Here is a 13913-nt window from a genome sequence, read left to right as displayed (position 1 = left end):
TTTAATTTTGTCTGGCTTGCTGTTCCAAATAAAATGTAATATGTCTTGTTCATATAATATTAAACTAGGTGTAGGGGAAACCATAAGCAAATAGGTCAACTGTGATATGACTAAAGGGTTAATAAGGATCCGCCCCTTTTTTAAATTTTCGCCTAAAATCACATACCCAAATCGTTGCCTAAAATCACATACCCAAATCTAACTGTCTGTAGCTCAGGCCCTGAAGCAAGGACATTCATATTCTTGGTACCATTTGAAAGGAAACACTTTGAAGTTTGTGGAAATGTGAAAGGAATGTTGGCGAGTATAACACAATAGATCTGGTGAAAGATAATACAAAGAAAAATTAAACCGTTCTTTTGTCTTTTTTTGTACCATCATCTTTGTTTTGCAAGAGAAATGACATAATGTATTATTCCAGCCCAGGTGCAATTTAGATTTTGACCACTAGATGGCAGCAGTGTATGTGCAAAGTTTTAGACTGATCCAATGAACCATTCCATTTCTGTTCAAAATTTTGTATCAAGACTGCCCAAATGTGCCTAATTTATAACTTTTTAATTAATAACTTTTCATGTTCAAAATTGTGCGCACTCCTCAAACAATAGCATGTTATTATTTCACTGTAATAGCTACTGTAAATTGTACAGTGCAGTTAGATTAACAAGAATTTAAGCTTTCTGACAATATCAGATATGTCTATGTCCTGGGAAATGTTCCTGTTACTTACAACTCATGCTAATCACATTACCCTATGTTAGCTCAACTGTCCTGTGGAAGGGACATCGATCCCAAAGAAGTTGATTTTTCCACAAATATGCAGCTATTTTCCTTTCCATGGTAGCAAGATCTCTTTTTGCCAACTTTCTATAAAAATCTATTGGAGTGAGATAATTTCTATCTTTCAGGATTTGTATCCCGAGAATGGTACCCCGTCAGACCATTTTATTGGTAAACTACACAGTAATGTAAAAGTTGAATTTTTTAGTGATCCAATACGAAATATAGTACACTTGTCATAATTTGGTTTTAATCCAGAGAGGTCAGCAAAAGTATCTAGATCCTCTATGAGGCTGTGGGGGGATTCTAATTGTGGTTTTAAAAGAAAACATGAATCATCAGTGTACAATGACACCTCTATTTTAAAACCACGGATTTCTAATCCCTAATCTAATTTTAACAGCTAACATTTCGATGTCAATAATAAATAGATGTGCCGATAGAGGACAACCTTGTTTTACTCCTCTTGACAGTTTAATTCTTTCTGAGGTGTTGCCATTATTTACTATTTTACACCTACGGTTACTATACATATATTTAACCCATTTTCTAAGAGATTCTCCAAAATTGAAATATTCTAGGCATATATATTTTTATATATAAACTCCAGTCATACTTTATCAAAATACTTTTCAGAATCAGCAAGGCCTGGTGTCCCTGATATTTCATAGTATTCTCTTGTTTCTAGTACTTGTCTTATATTATCTCCAATGTATCATCCATGTAAAAAACCTGTCTGATTAGGATCAATAATAACAATACCTTTTTAATTCTATGCGCCAAGCATTTAGATAGATTTTTTGCATCACAACACTGTAGTGTAAGAGGCCCCCAATTTTTTTAATGGACTGGATCTTTATACATGCCACTTGGATCCTGTTTCAGTAATATTGAAATCAGACCTTCTTGTTGTGTGTCCGATAATCTACCATTTATATAGGAGTGGTTAAAACATGCTAATAATGGTCCTATGAGTTTATAAAAAAAAGCTTGGTATACTTCCCGGCCTTAAAGGCTTTAATTGCATCAAGAAGTTCTTCCTCTGTAATTTGGCCTGCACATGAGTCTTTCTGTATAGATGTTCATTTTACATCATTAATTGGAAAAAAATCCATACAATTAGCTTCAGTTAGTGGAGATGGAGGAGACTGAAATGAAAACAAGTTCTTTACTTCCTCTTTCAAAATATAATTCAGTGAATCATGCATGACTCCATCATTTGTAACAAGCTTCAATAAAAAAAAATTGGTAGCATTTCTATGTTGAAGATTGAAAAATAATTTGGTGCATATTCCATCCAGTTCACTTTATTTTTTATAATATATTACACTGGATCTTTCTTGAATAAGTTCTTCCATTTCTTTTTGGGCCACTCAAGGACATTCAGAGACTTGCCCCCGAAGCCACTCCTGCGTTGTCTTGGCTGTGTGCTTCGGTTCATTGTCCTGTTGGAAGGTGAACCTTCATCCCAGTCTGAGGTCCTGAGCACTCTGGAGTGGGTTTTCATCAATGATCTTTCTGTACTTTGCTCTCTGTACTTTTGCACCCCCATGCTTCACCGTAAGGATGGTGCCAGGTTTCCTCCAGACGTGAAGCTTGGCATTCAGGCCAGCATTCAGGCCTCTGACATGCACTGTCAACTGTGGGATCTTACATATTTGGAAAGGCGTGTGCCTTAATACATTTTAGAATAAGGCTGTAACATAACAAAATGTGGAAAAAGTCAAGGGGTCTGAATACTTTCTGAAGGCACTGTAAATGTTAAATTAAAGTGATAAACAAATTGTGAATACACTGACAACATGGGGTCAGTGTGCACTTACTAGTTTTGCTTCCTCCACTGTCCAACTGCCCCATACTGGGCTAAAACCAGTGATCCTCTGCTTAGCAACACACGTAACTACCATCCTTGACAACATTCCAACGGTTATATTTAATGTAATTTGATTTGATAGCTCCATCCCCAACATTTCAAGCTTGCTGTGGAGTGAGCTTACGATACCATCTTATTAACTCAGTTACAGAGACAAGAGTGTGAACAAGTGTGTGACAGTTTTGGGAAGCTTGAACATCTTTTGTGTGATGTTTCTGAAATGGAAAAGCATGTAGGGATTTTTTTTACCCCCTTTTACACAAAGAATAATCAAACACGGGAGATTACAGTGGGAAGATAGAAGAGATTACATTTGTAAAAGCAAGTCATACTTTTTAGTGTCGCGTCTACTCCCGCTCCCCCACTCCGGCGCTCGCAGGTCTACTCACCACCGGTCCAGCAACCCATCATTACGCACACCTGGCAACCATCATTACGCACACATGCGCCTCATCATCAAGCACACCTGGGCTTCCTCACTTTCCTGATTACTTCCCCTTTATCTAACACTTCGTTATATCACCCATCAGGCAGGATCATCCCCGTGTTCATGTTCAGATGCTACTCTTGTGCTTGTATTCTTGCTATGTTCATTCATATTAAACTCACCGACTGCACCTGCTTCCTGACTCCCTGTGTCTTTGCTACAGAATACAGCCTCACAAAATGGAAGCAGCAGCCAACCGAGACATCTCCCAGATGGTCAATGAACAGGAAGATCTGCTTCGCCAGCACAATGACCAGCTGGCACAACTAGCGACGTTGATGGATGAGGTCCTCCGCGTTCTTCAACATCTAGATCTTCCTCGAGGCGTCACCTCCAACGATCGAAGGATCCTCTACCATGAGTCGAGCCAGCACATCAGCCCATTCAGCAGGGCACTCAGGTCAACGATGCCCGTTTGTCCCTCTCGGACAAATGACTCCATTCAAATGTCCTGGCTTTCTCCTTCAGTGTTCCCTCTAATTCACTCATCAGGTGGGAGCTACTACCACCGAGAGGTCCAAGGTTGCCACAGTTATTTCCCTGCTGACTGGACGGGCGTTGGAGTGGGCTACAGCCGCCTGGGGGAGCGGAGAGGAGGAACTGGGTTCCTATGAGAGGTTTACGGCTCTAATCAAAGGAGTCTTTCTCACCTCTCGCCCTCCTTCGTTGACCGTTCTGATTCAGAGCCTACATGTCTCCCCACGACTGAGTGACGCCGTCGGAGACAGCTGGGGCTCTGTCCCAACGCCACAACCCCTACAACTCCTGGTGGAGAATGGAGATTACTGCCTGGGCACCTGGATGTCGGAAGACCTTCTTTCCCTTTGTGGATCCACGTCAGTTGAGAGTCCTATGGTTACCCTACAGGTCGACATCCCGGAGGTTGACCAGGATCTCCGGGAGGTCTCCCTTCACATTGCCCCTGGGACTATGCCATCGACCTTCTAGCAAACTCTGCGCCTCCGCGCAGCTGCATCTAACCCCTGTCGGTGGCTGAAACCAAGGTTATGGAGGAGTACAACCAGGATGCTCTCCAACAGGGTTTCATCTGCCCATCCACCTCCCCTGCATCGGCAGGCTTATTCTTTGTGGCCAAGAAGGAGGGTGGTCTATGCCTGTGCATCGACTAGAGGTCTCAATTCCATCACTACCGCTACCCTCTCCCGTTGGTGACAGCCGCCATCAAAAAGATCTGCGGGGCCCGAATTTTTACTAAACAGTCCCAATCACCATAAAGAGACTACAATGGGTTTTGGGGTTTGTCAACTTCTACCGCCGCTTCATTAAGAACTTCATCTCCATCGCCTCTCCTCAAGGGTCGTCTCCGTCAGTTGGTGTGGAATCCCACAGCCAATGAGGATTTCCGCATACTGAAGGGGCGTTTCACCTCCGCCTCATTGCTGAAAGACCCAGATCCTACGCTGCCCTTCGTGGCGGAGGTGGATGCCTCAGAGGTGGGCGTGGGGCCTGTCCTGTCACAACGCCAAGGTAACCCACAAATTATATCCATGTGAATATAACTTTAAAAACTGTCTCCTGCGGAGAGGAACTTTGACGCGGGCGACCGGGAGCTCCTGACAATGAAGTTGGCACTAGAGGAGTGGAAAAACTGGCTGCAGGGCATCAAGGACCCACATTCTCTCCGACCATCGGAACCAGGAGTACATACGGACAGCGAGGCGGCTGAACCCAAGCCAAGTAAGGTGGGCCCTTTTCTTCGCTATATTTAACTCTGTCATACCGCCCAGGTTCAAAGAACATCAAGGCTGATGCCCTTTCCCATCTCCACGATTTGGGAGAGGTTCCTGTCCTGAGTGCACCCATCATTCCGCCCTCCCGAATCAATGTGCCGTGCATTGGGACATGGACATCCGCCAGGCTCTGGAGAGGGAAACGCCGCTTGCTAACTGCCCTCCGAAGCGCACCTACGTTCCCACGGAGGTAAGGGATCGGCTGTTGACCTGGGCGCACACATCCCTTGTCGCTGGATACCTAGGTATCACCTGCACCATTCAATCTATCTTTGCTAAGTACTGGTGGCCCACCTTGGTGCAGGACGTCGCTCATTACATCAACTCCTGTTCCGTATGTGCCCAAACCAAATCTCCCCTGCATGCTCCAGCAGGGAAACTCCTTCTCCTTCCTGTGCCTCAGCCTTGCTCTCATCTGTCCATTGGAAATATTCTCAAAATCATGCCATTTTATCCCTGTCTCTGGTCTCCCTACCGCTCTCAGGTCGCTGAGGCACTGTTCCAGCAGGTCTTTCGGCACTATGGCCTTCCGAAGGACAGCGTCTCCACGTGGAGAGCCATCATGGAGAAGCTGGGGGTCATGGTCATGCGCACTTCCGGGTACCAGCCTCAGTCCAACGGCAGGTGGAGAGGATGAACCAGGAGCTGGGGAGATTCCTTAAGAGTCACTGCCATGACCAGCAGTGGGACCGGTTCCTTCCCTGGGCAGCGTACGCCCAGAATTCAGTTCGTCACTCCAGTGCGTTGTGGGGTAGCAGCCGGCCCTGGCTCCATGGACACCGAGCGAGTCCGAAGCTCCTGCGGTGGATGAGTGGTTCCGGCACGCAGAGGAGGTTTGAAACGCTGTCCATGTGAGGCTCCAAATGGCTGCTGCCGCCTGAAGGAGCAGGCGGACCGCCACCTCAGTGAGACTACAGTGTTCCATCCTGGTGATCTCGTCTGGCTCTCCACCAGGAACCTCCCGCTCTGCATGTCCTGCCGGAAGCTCAGCCCACAATGTGTGGGTCCATTCAAAGTGTAATGTGTAATGTCATGTCTACCCCCACTCCGGTGCGCGATGTCACCTGTCTACTAACCACTGGTCCTGTCAACCCATTATGCACACCTGGCAACCATCATTACACATGCGCCTCATCGGGCACACCTGGACTTCATCACTTCTCTGATTACTTCCCCTTTATCTAGCACTCCGTTGTATCACCCATCAGGCAGTATTGTTTCTGCGTTCATGTTCAGACGCTACTCTTGTTCTTGTATTCTCGAAGGTTGTTCATATTAGACTCACCGACTGCACCTGCTTCCTGACTCCTTCCGCCTTCGTTATACATTGCTGAAGCTAATAATATTGTCAATGGAATGTTAATAACATAAGGGTGAACAATTGAACAGACTAGATCCAGCAATGATTCCTGAATCTCTTGTAAAGGTGTATGTAACATTCCAAACAATCTGATCGATCCAATATACATTTTGAAACTCCTTCAATTTGACCCTCATGTGTTTTGTATTGTTTGTTTCTGCTTTGTTGTGTGTGTGTGTGTGATGCATGTTTCTCCTCAACCCACAACCATTTTTGTTGTGTATACATTATGTGTTTAGCTGGCTTCAGGCTCTTGAAAGGCTGTGATTTAGAGTGAACAGTGAAAAGATCTGAATGAAAAGCTCTCTACGAGTTTGTCCTCTTTGCATGTGCCAGACTTGTTCGGGCCTTTTCTTTTTCTAATTTAAGAAACTTCAGCGTCACGTAATGTTGTCTGTTATTCGTTACCACACTCAATTCTTAATTTGGGAAAATGTGGGACAAAAGGAAGAGCATCCTTAAATTAAAATATTGTGGTTTGAAGAGTCTCACCCACACAGTTATTTCTCTACACCAGGGTTCCCCAACTGGCAGGCTGAATTTGGCCCCCTAAGTACTGAGCAAAACATTTCAAATACATTTGGTGTGGAATTTTCGTAGTTGGACATAAGACTGTAATTAGAAAACAAAAAAACACTCCAGGAAAACAGCTCCAAGTGATTTTCATTTAAGAAAGCTGTTCCCAAGTATTCCCACACAAATCGAATATAAATGTAAGCAAGGTGTGAAATTATTTTGTTTTAGTCAAACATATCTGTTTGGGTTTCTTGCGGTCAATTTGCAGTCTACAAATAATATGTAATTATGTTCCAGCCCCCCGACCATCCACTCAAGAAAAAAAAGGCCCGCAGCTGAATGTAGTTAATGATCCCTGCTCCGCACTTAAAATTAAGTGCTTTGTAACACCAAAACTAGTGACAACTGATGTGCCACCAACGCGAAGGAGATGAAACCTTAACTTTGCTGGAGTATTGAAACACATCATCCTGAGATGTTTTTGAAAGATTACATGGTGTTGTAACTAAACTTAAGTGTTGTGCAAAACCTTGCCAGGGACTGGGCACACTAGCGGAAATGGTTAAACACTTTGGTGTTTAAAATTCTGTCTAGTGCGGAATTAGATCCCTTATGAAGTACTTTAATGTTTAACATTGATCTGTCTAATAATTTGCCAGTTTAACCCATTTTGGCAGGCTATGTTGAGTACAGCTCTCAATCCACCAGCAATAATTAGATGTTTTACAGTAAGTATTGTAGAATACTGTATTTCTTTCTCATGTTTAGATGTAGGAATGCTTCCTCTCAACATTGACCGTAATTTTGTCTGACGGTTTTGATATCCGTTCATCATGATCCATTACATCTCATGGTACAACGAGCTGATTAATACTAATATAGAAGTATACTTTTCTTTCTTCAAACATGCAAACAACATTGTGTATAAGAATCATAAAGTCAAAAAGGTTGAATTACCAACAATCTTCTAAAAAGTTAAGTCACTCAATTTTCTCTCTTTTGTTATCCTAATAATGTATACTTACTTTTTGAGTAACATATTAAGTTGGATTTATTCCTAAATGTTTGGTAAAATGAAATTAACAAATCATTGAAATGACCTCAGTGAAAGTCAAATATTTTAATTTAGTATATGTTATTTTTATTTTTTTGTCCATTTTAATTCACCACAGAATATTTTTTTACAATATGGATATTTTTTTGAGTGTGTATTTCTTAACAATTTGATTGTATGAGAGACAGAGTCTGCAGAACATGTTTTTTGTGTGTGTGTTTTGATGCTGCCGTTTACATGCACTGAAACCCCAAAAAGTGTTATCACAACATTTAAAAAAAAAAAACACCAATATTCAGATTGAAGAACCACTTTGGGTGTTTCAGAGTACTTCGATTCTGTTTTTAAACACATTCTGTGTACCAAAACACTTACATTGGGTTTACATTCAAACATCATCCAAACACCAGCTTTCAGATTAGCTGCACTACTTTCATGGTTTCATTACACAATCATAGGAGTTTGAGTCTCTCTATTTTTACAGCTGCCTCATTACACTAGCTGGCACGGCATCCTCTAGATGTAAAAACACAATAAAACAAAATAGTTTTAGAAATCATCTCTTGACCATTTTTTAAAATGTTTTATTGAATTAGCACATTAGTTATTTAACCGTTGAAAATGTCTTACATTTTCCAGAAAATGTACAGTATAATCAAACAATTACATTAATGCATCTTTAATTAGTACTTCCAAACTAATCATTAGATGAATGTACCTTTCTATGGTTTTAGTGAAGCTGATGGCATTGTTGTTGAAAATCATAGGGATGTGTCATTTTGGTCTTTGCATGTTTTCTTTTGAGGCGTGAGAAATAACTTTGTGACAAGGATAACTCGTGTGAGAGAACCAAACCCCCGGCCCCAACATATTGAAAAAAAAAACATTCCCAGGCTTGGGCTTCACATTGACTATACAGGATGTACAGTAGAGCCTTTTCCCACAGTAATTGTTAGTTGCGCTCTAATACCGTGGTTTCTCATTTCTGTTTTGTATGATCATACATACACACAATTTAAAGTATGCATAATACCGCCAACCATTATTGGTTGATCACATAATAAGCAGAATGGATCTTTCACAATGAGCAGAGCAGGCTGATGTTGAAATACTATACAAAGAGCCTCTACTAAAACACCACTTAGTTAGATTATACTGTTCTTCATAACTAAGAAACGCTTGTGGGAGAGAGTGTGATGGAAAGTGTAAACATAGGAAACTTGAAGACACGAGTTGTAACAAGGCTGAGAAAGATACAGTGTTATTAACAATGGGGTCTTACATGTGAAAAATATTTCTCGGTAAGAAATCAGAGAAGCCTACATAATGAAGATATTGTTACAAGAAAAGTCTCGACATAACAATGGTATAGACAGCAAAAATGAGATTTAAAAAAAAAAGTATAATGTTTGTATTGCCATTATGCTTTCCTAAGGCATTCCGTGGTTGTATTGTACATATGATGTTGAATAATGCCTGATCAAGGTCATGTGTCAAGTATTTCTTGATGCTTAATATTGTTACATAAGTTTAAACAATAAAGATAGTAACATGTCTGGACAGGAGATGTTAAGAAATATACTGCACAAGGTTAACAGCTAGTTTGGTTAGCTTAGAATGTTTGCATTTAGTTGTTGCGAGAGCATACACACATACACACACTGACAGTTGTGTTTACCAAATACAATGCTATTTCTCTGTAAACAAATTAACAACAGACTTTCAGCATGCTTATAGAGAAGGGCACTTGACATGTATTGCACTGACACAAATGACTGATGATTGGTTGAAAGAAATTGATAATAAGAAGATTGTGGGAGCTGTACTGTTAGATTTCAGTGCAGTCTTTGACATTATTGGCCATAACCTGTTATTGAAAAAACGTATGTGTTTTGGCTTTTCAACCACTGCCATATCGTGGATTCAGAGCTATCTATCTAATAGAACTCAAAGGGTTTTATTTAATGGAAGCTTCTCTAATATCAAACATGTAAAGTGTGGTGAACCGCAGGGCAGCTCTCTAGGCCCTCTACTCTTTTCTATTTTTACCAATGACCTGCCACTGGCATTAAACAAAGCATGTGTGTGTGTCCATGTATGCTGATGATTCAACCATATACGCATCAACAATCATAGCTAAGGAAGTCACTGAAACCCTTAACAAAGAGTTGCAGTCTGTTTTGGAATGGGTGGCCAGTAATAAACTGGTCCTGAACATCTCTAAAACTAAGAGCATTGTATTTAGTACAAATCATTCCTTAAGTTCTAGACCTCAGCTGAATCTGGTAATGAATGATGTGGCTGTTGAACAACTTGAGGAGACTAAATTACTTGCCGTTACTTTAGATTGTAAACTGTCATGGTAAAAACATATAGATTCAATAGTTGTAAAGATGGGGAGAGGTCTGGCCATAATAAAGAGATGCTCTGCTTTTTTTGACACCACACTCCAAAAAGAAAGTTCTGCAGGCTCTAGTTTTGTCTAATCTTAATTATTGTCCAGTCTTGTGGTCCAGGGATGCAAGGAAATACCTAGTTAAGCTGTAGCTGGCCCAGAACAGAGCAGCACATGTATCTCTTAATTGTAATCAGAGGGTTGATATAAATACTATGCATGCCGGTTTCTCTTGTCTAAGAGTTGCGGCAAGACTGACTGCATCTGTCACGCCCTGACCCGAGTATTCTTTGTTTTCTTTATATATTTTGGTTAGATCAGGGTGTGACATGGGTGATGTATGTGTTTTGCACTGTCTAGGGGTTTTGTAGGTTATGGGGTTGTTTACCATCTAGGTGTTTATGTATGTCTATGGTTGCCTAGATTGGTTCTCAATTAGAGGCAGCTGTTTATCGTTGTCTCTGATTGGGAACCATATTTAGGCAGCCATCTTCTTTGGGTATTTCGTGGGTTATTATCTATGTCTAGTTGCATGTGTATGCACAGTTAGATTATATAGTGTCGCGTTTGTTGTTTTGTAAGTTTGTTTCAGTGCTCTTTCTTCATTAAATACAGAACATGTATTCATATCACGCTGCACCTTGGTCTCCTCACTATGACGATCGTGACAGCATCACTTCTTCTTTTTATAAGAAACAAATCCCAAATTGTTTGCATAGTCAACTTACACACAGCTCTGACACACTTCTTATCCAACCAGACATGCCACCAGGGGTCTTTTCACAATCCCCAAATCCAGAACAAATTCAGGCAAGCATACAGTATTATATAGAGCCCTAATTGCATGGAACTTCCTTCCATCTCATATTGCTCAAATAAACAGCAAACCTGGTTTCAAAAAACAGATAAAGCAACGCCTCGTGGCACAACACCTCTCCCCTATTTGACCTAGATAGTTTGTGTCTGCAATGATATGTAGGCTACGTGTGCCTTTAAATTTTTTGTTGTTGTATGTAGTTCTGTCTTTGAGCTGTTCTTTTCTAATGATATTCTGTATGTCATTCTGTATTATGTTTCATGTTGTGTGTGGACCCCAGGAAGAGTAGCTGCTGCTTTTGCAACAGCTAATTGGGATCCTAATAAAATGTAAAAAATAAAATAAAATACACCACACGCACAAACACCTGGACACATGTACACATGCACACATACATACACACACTCGCAGAAAGCATACGGAAAGAAACCAGATGAAAATTATTAGAAAACCTCCCAGTCCCAGTTCTTGTTAAGCCCCATTGTTAAAGATCTGTGAAATGGATTTAGTGCTTGGGAATTAAATCCTAACTGGTATGGCTAAAATAGCCCATTGAAGAGACGCCCCTTGGTGATATGTTAAAGCACACCAGAGGCTGTAGGTCAGGCCCAATGATAGCAGAAAGTGTGTGTGTGTGTGCGTGCCTGCGTGTGTGTGTGTGTTGGGGGGATTTATCCTGTAGTTAGTAACCAAGATCACATTTATACAATCACCTTGATTATATAGTCAACGCGTAACCCCTTTCTATTGGCCTCGTTTCAGATATTTCTACACAATTTACCTTCAAGTCCTCTAGATGGCAATAATATCTCTGTACGTGTTTAGTAAGTCCTGGAAAGGCAGCATTTCGTTGGAACAGGGTTGAGTGAGTTAGTTTCAATTTCAGCCATTTCCAGTTCGAGAGTCAGTTGAGAAACTTGCTGCTATCAGTTCTCAGAATATGCACTCCATCAATTTCTTCAGAGTCAAAGCAGATATCATTCTTGTCAGATTATTGATGAATACTTTTGCATTGCATTGTTATTCAAATCAAATCAAATCAAATTTTATTTGTCACATGCGCCGAACACAACAGGTGAAATGCTTACTTAAAAGCCCTTATACAACAATGCAGTTTTAAGAAAATAAAAAGTTTTAAAAAAGTAAGAGATAAGAAAAACAAATAATTAAAGAGCAGCAGTAAACAACAATAGCAGGGCTATTGTGCAAATAGTCTGGGTAGCCATTTGATTAGCTGTTCAGGAGACTTATGGCTTGGGGGTAGAAGCTGTTTAGAAGCCACTTATTATATGGTATTGTCACAAATACCATTTTGTAGATGACCTCACATTGTAACCCATTCTGAAATGCAGAAAATATGGTAATTTAAGTGATTCTCTTTTTCATGTATAAATTATTTGTTTATAGTACAGATGAATTAGGCAAAGCCATAGCGTGTATCCCATCTATACTGTCTTTACGGTGGTTCTGCCTAGAATTCAAGAGGGAAAATCAACTTTTGCTTGTTTTATTGATTTTCAAAAGGCTTTCGATTGGGTGAATACAGACCTCCTTGCTTTTAGACTAATTAAAATGGGAATTGATGGTAAATTCTATGATGCTATCAAGCTCTTTATTGGGCTCCAGTTACCTGTGTTCAGGTCAATGACCTCAGGACTGGCTGGTTTCCAACCCCTTACTATGTAAAGCAGGGGAGCATACTCTCACCCACGTTATTTACACTATATGTTAATCATATATAGCCCTACAAATCAAACATGCTAAACTTGGTGTTGAAGTTGAGGATATATTCCTTGGCATTTTGTTGGGCATCTGATGACATAGTTCTCCTTGCTGAGACATAAGATGACCTACAAAACACACTGAGTCAACAAAACATTAGGAACACCTTCCTAATATTGAATTGCATCCCCTTTGGCCCTCAGAACAGACTCAATTCTTCGGAGCATGGACTACAAGGTTTCAAAAGCATTCTACAGGGATACTGGCTTATGTTGACTCCAATTCTTCCCACAGTTGTGTCAAGTTGGCTGGATGTCCTTTGGGTGGTGGACCATTCTTGATACACATGGAAAACTGTTGAGCATGAAAAACCCAGCAGTGTTGCAATTCTTAACACGCTCAAACTGCGCCTGGCACCTACTACCATACCCTGTTCAGGCTTACTGAAAACTTTTGTCTTGCCCGTTCACCTTCAGAATGGCACACATACACAATCCATGTCTCAATTGTCTCAAGGCTTAAAAATCCTTCTTTAACCTATCTCCTCCCTTTCATCTACATAGACTGAAATGGATTTGACAGGTAACATCAATAAGGGATCAAAGCTTTCACCTTGATTCACCTGGTCAGTCTATGTCATGGAAAGTTGTTTTGTACACTCAGTGTATGTTCATTTAAATATTGTTAATTTATGGTGTACTAAATGGAGATTAGTGATAAATCAGGATAAGACCCAGGTTGTTCATTTCAGAAAGAAGAGTGTGTAGAGAAGTACACACAACTTTTATTTTGGTACAACCCTATTATTCTACACTGGGCTTTATAAATACTTTGGCTTCACTCTGGATGAACACATGACTTTTGAAGGTGGCATTAGATCACTAGAAGATTCTGCAGGTAGAGTCTTGGGGTCAGTGTTAAAGAACATTAAAGTATGTAAGGACCTTGGTTAGTGTGCTTCTTCTCAGCTGTATAAATCCTGTGTGTGTCCAGTGATGGACTATGCTGCTGGGGTATGGGGATCCAAAGTACGTACTAATTGTAACAACGTTCAAATCACAGCAATCCGCTGCTTTCTTGGTGTGCATAAACTGACTCCGAACCTAGCCATCTGTGGAGATATGGGTTGGGAACCGTGTGTGGTTAGGCAACAGTGTC

This window comes from Oncorhynchus mykiss, chromosome 11 (assembly GCF_013265735.2).
Source record: "Oncorhynchus mykiss isolate Arlee chromosome 11, USDA_OmykA_1.1, whole genome shotgun sequence".
NCBI lineage: Eukaryota > Metazoa > Chordata > Actinopteri > Salmoniformes > Salmonidae > Oncorhynchus > Oncorhynchus mykiss.
Note: the sequence above shows the minus strand (reverse complement) of the source record.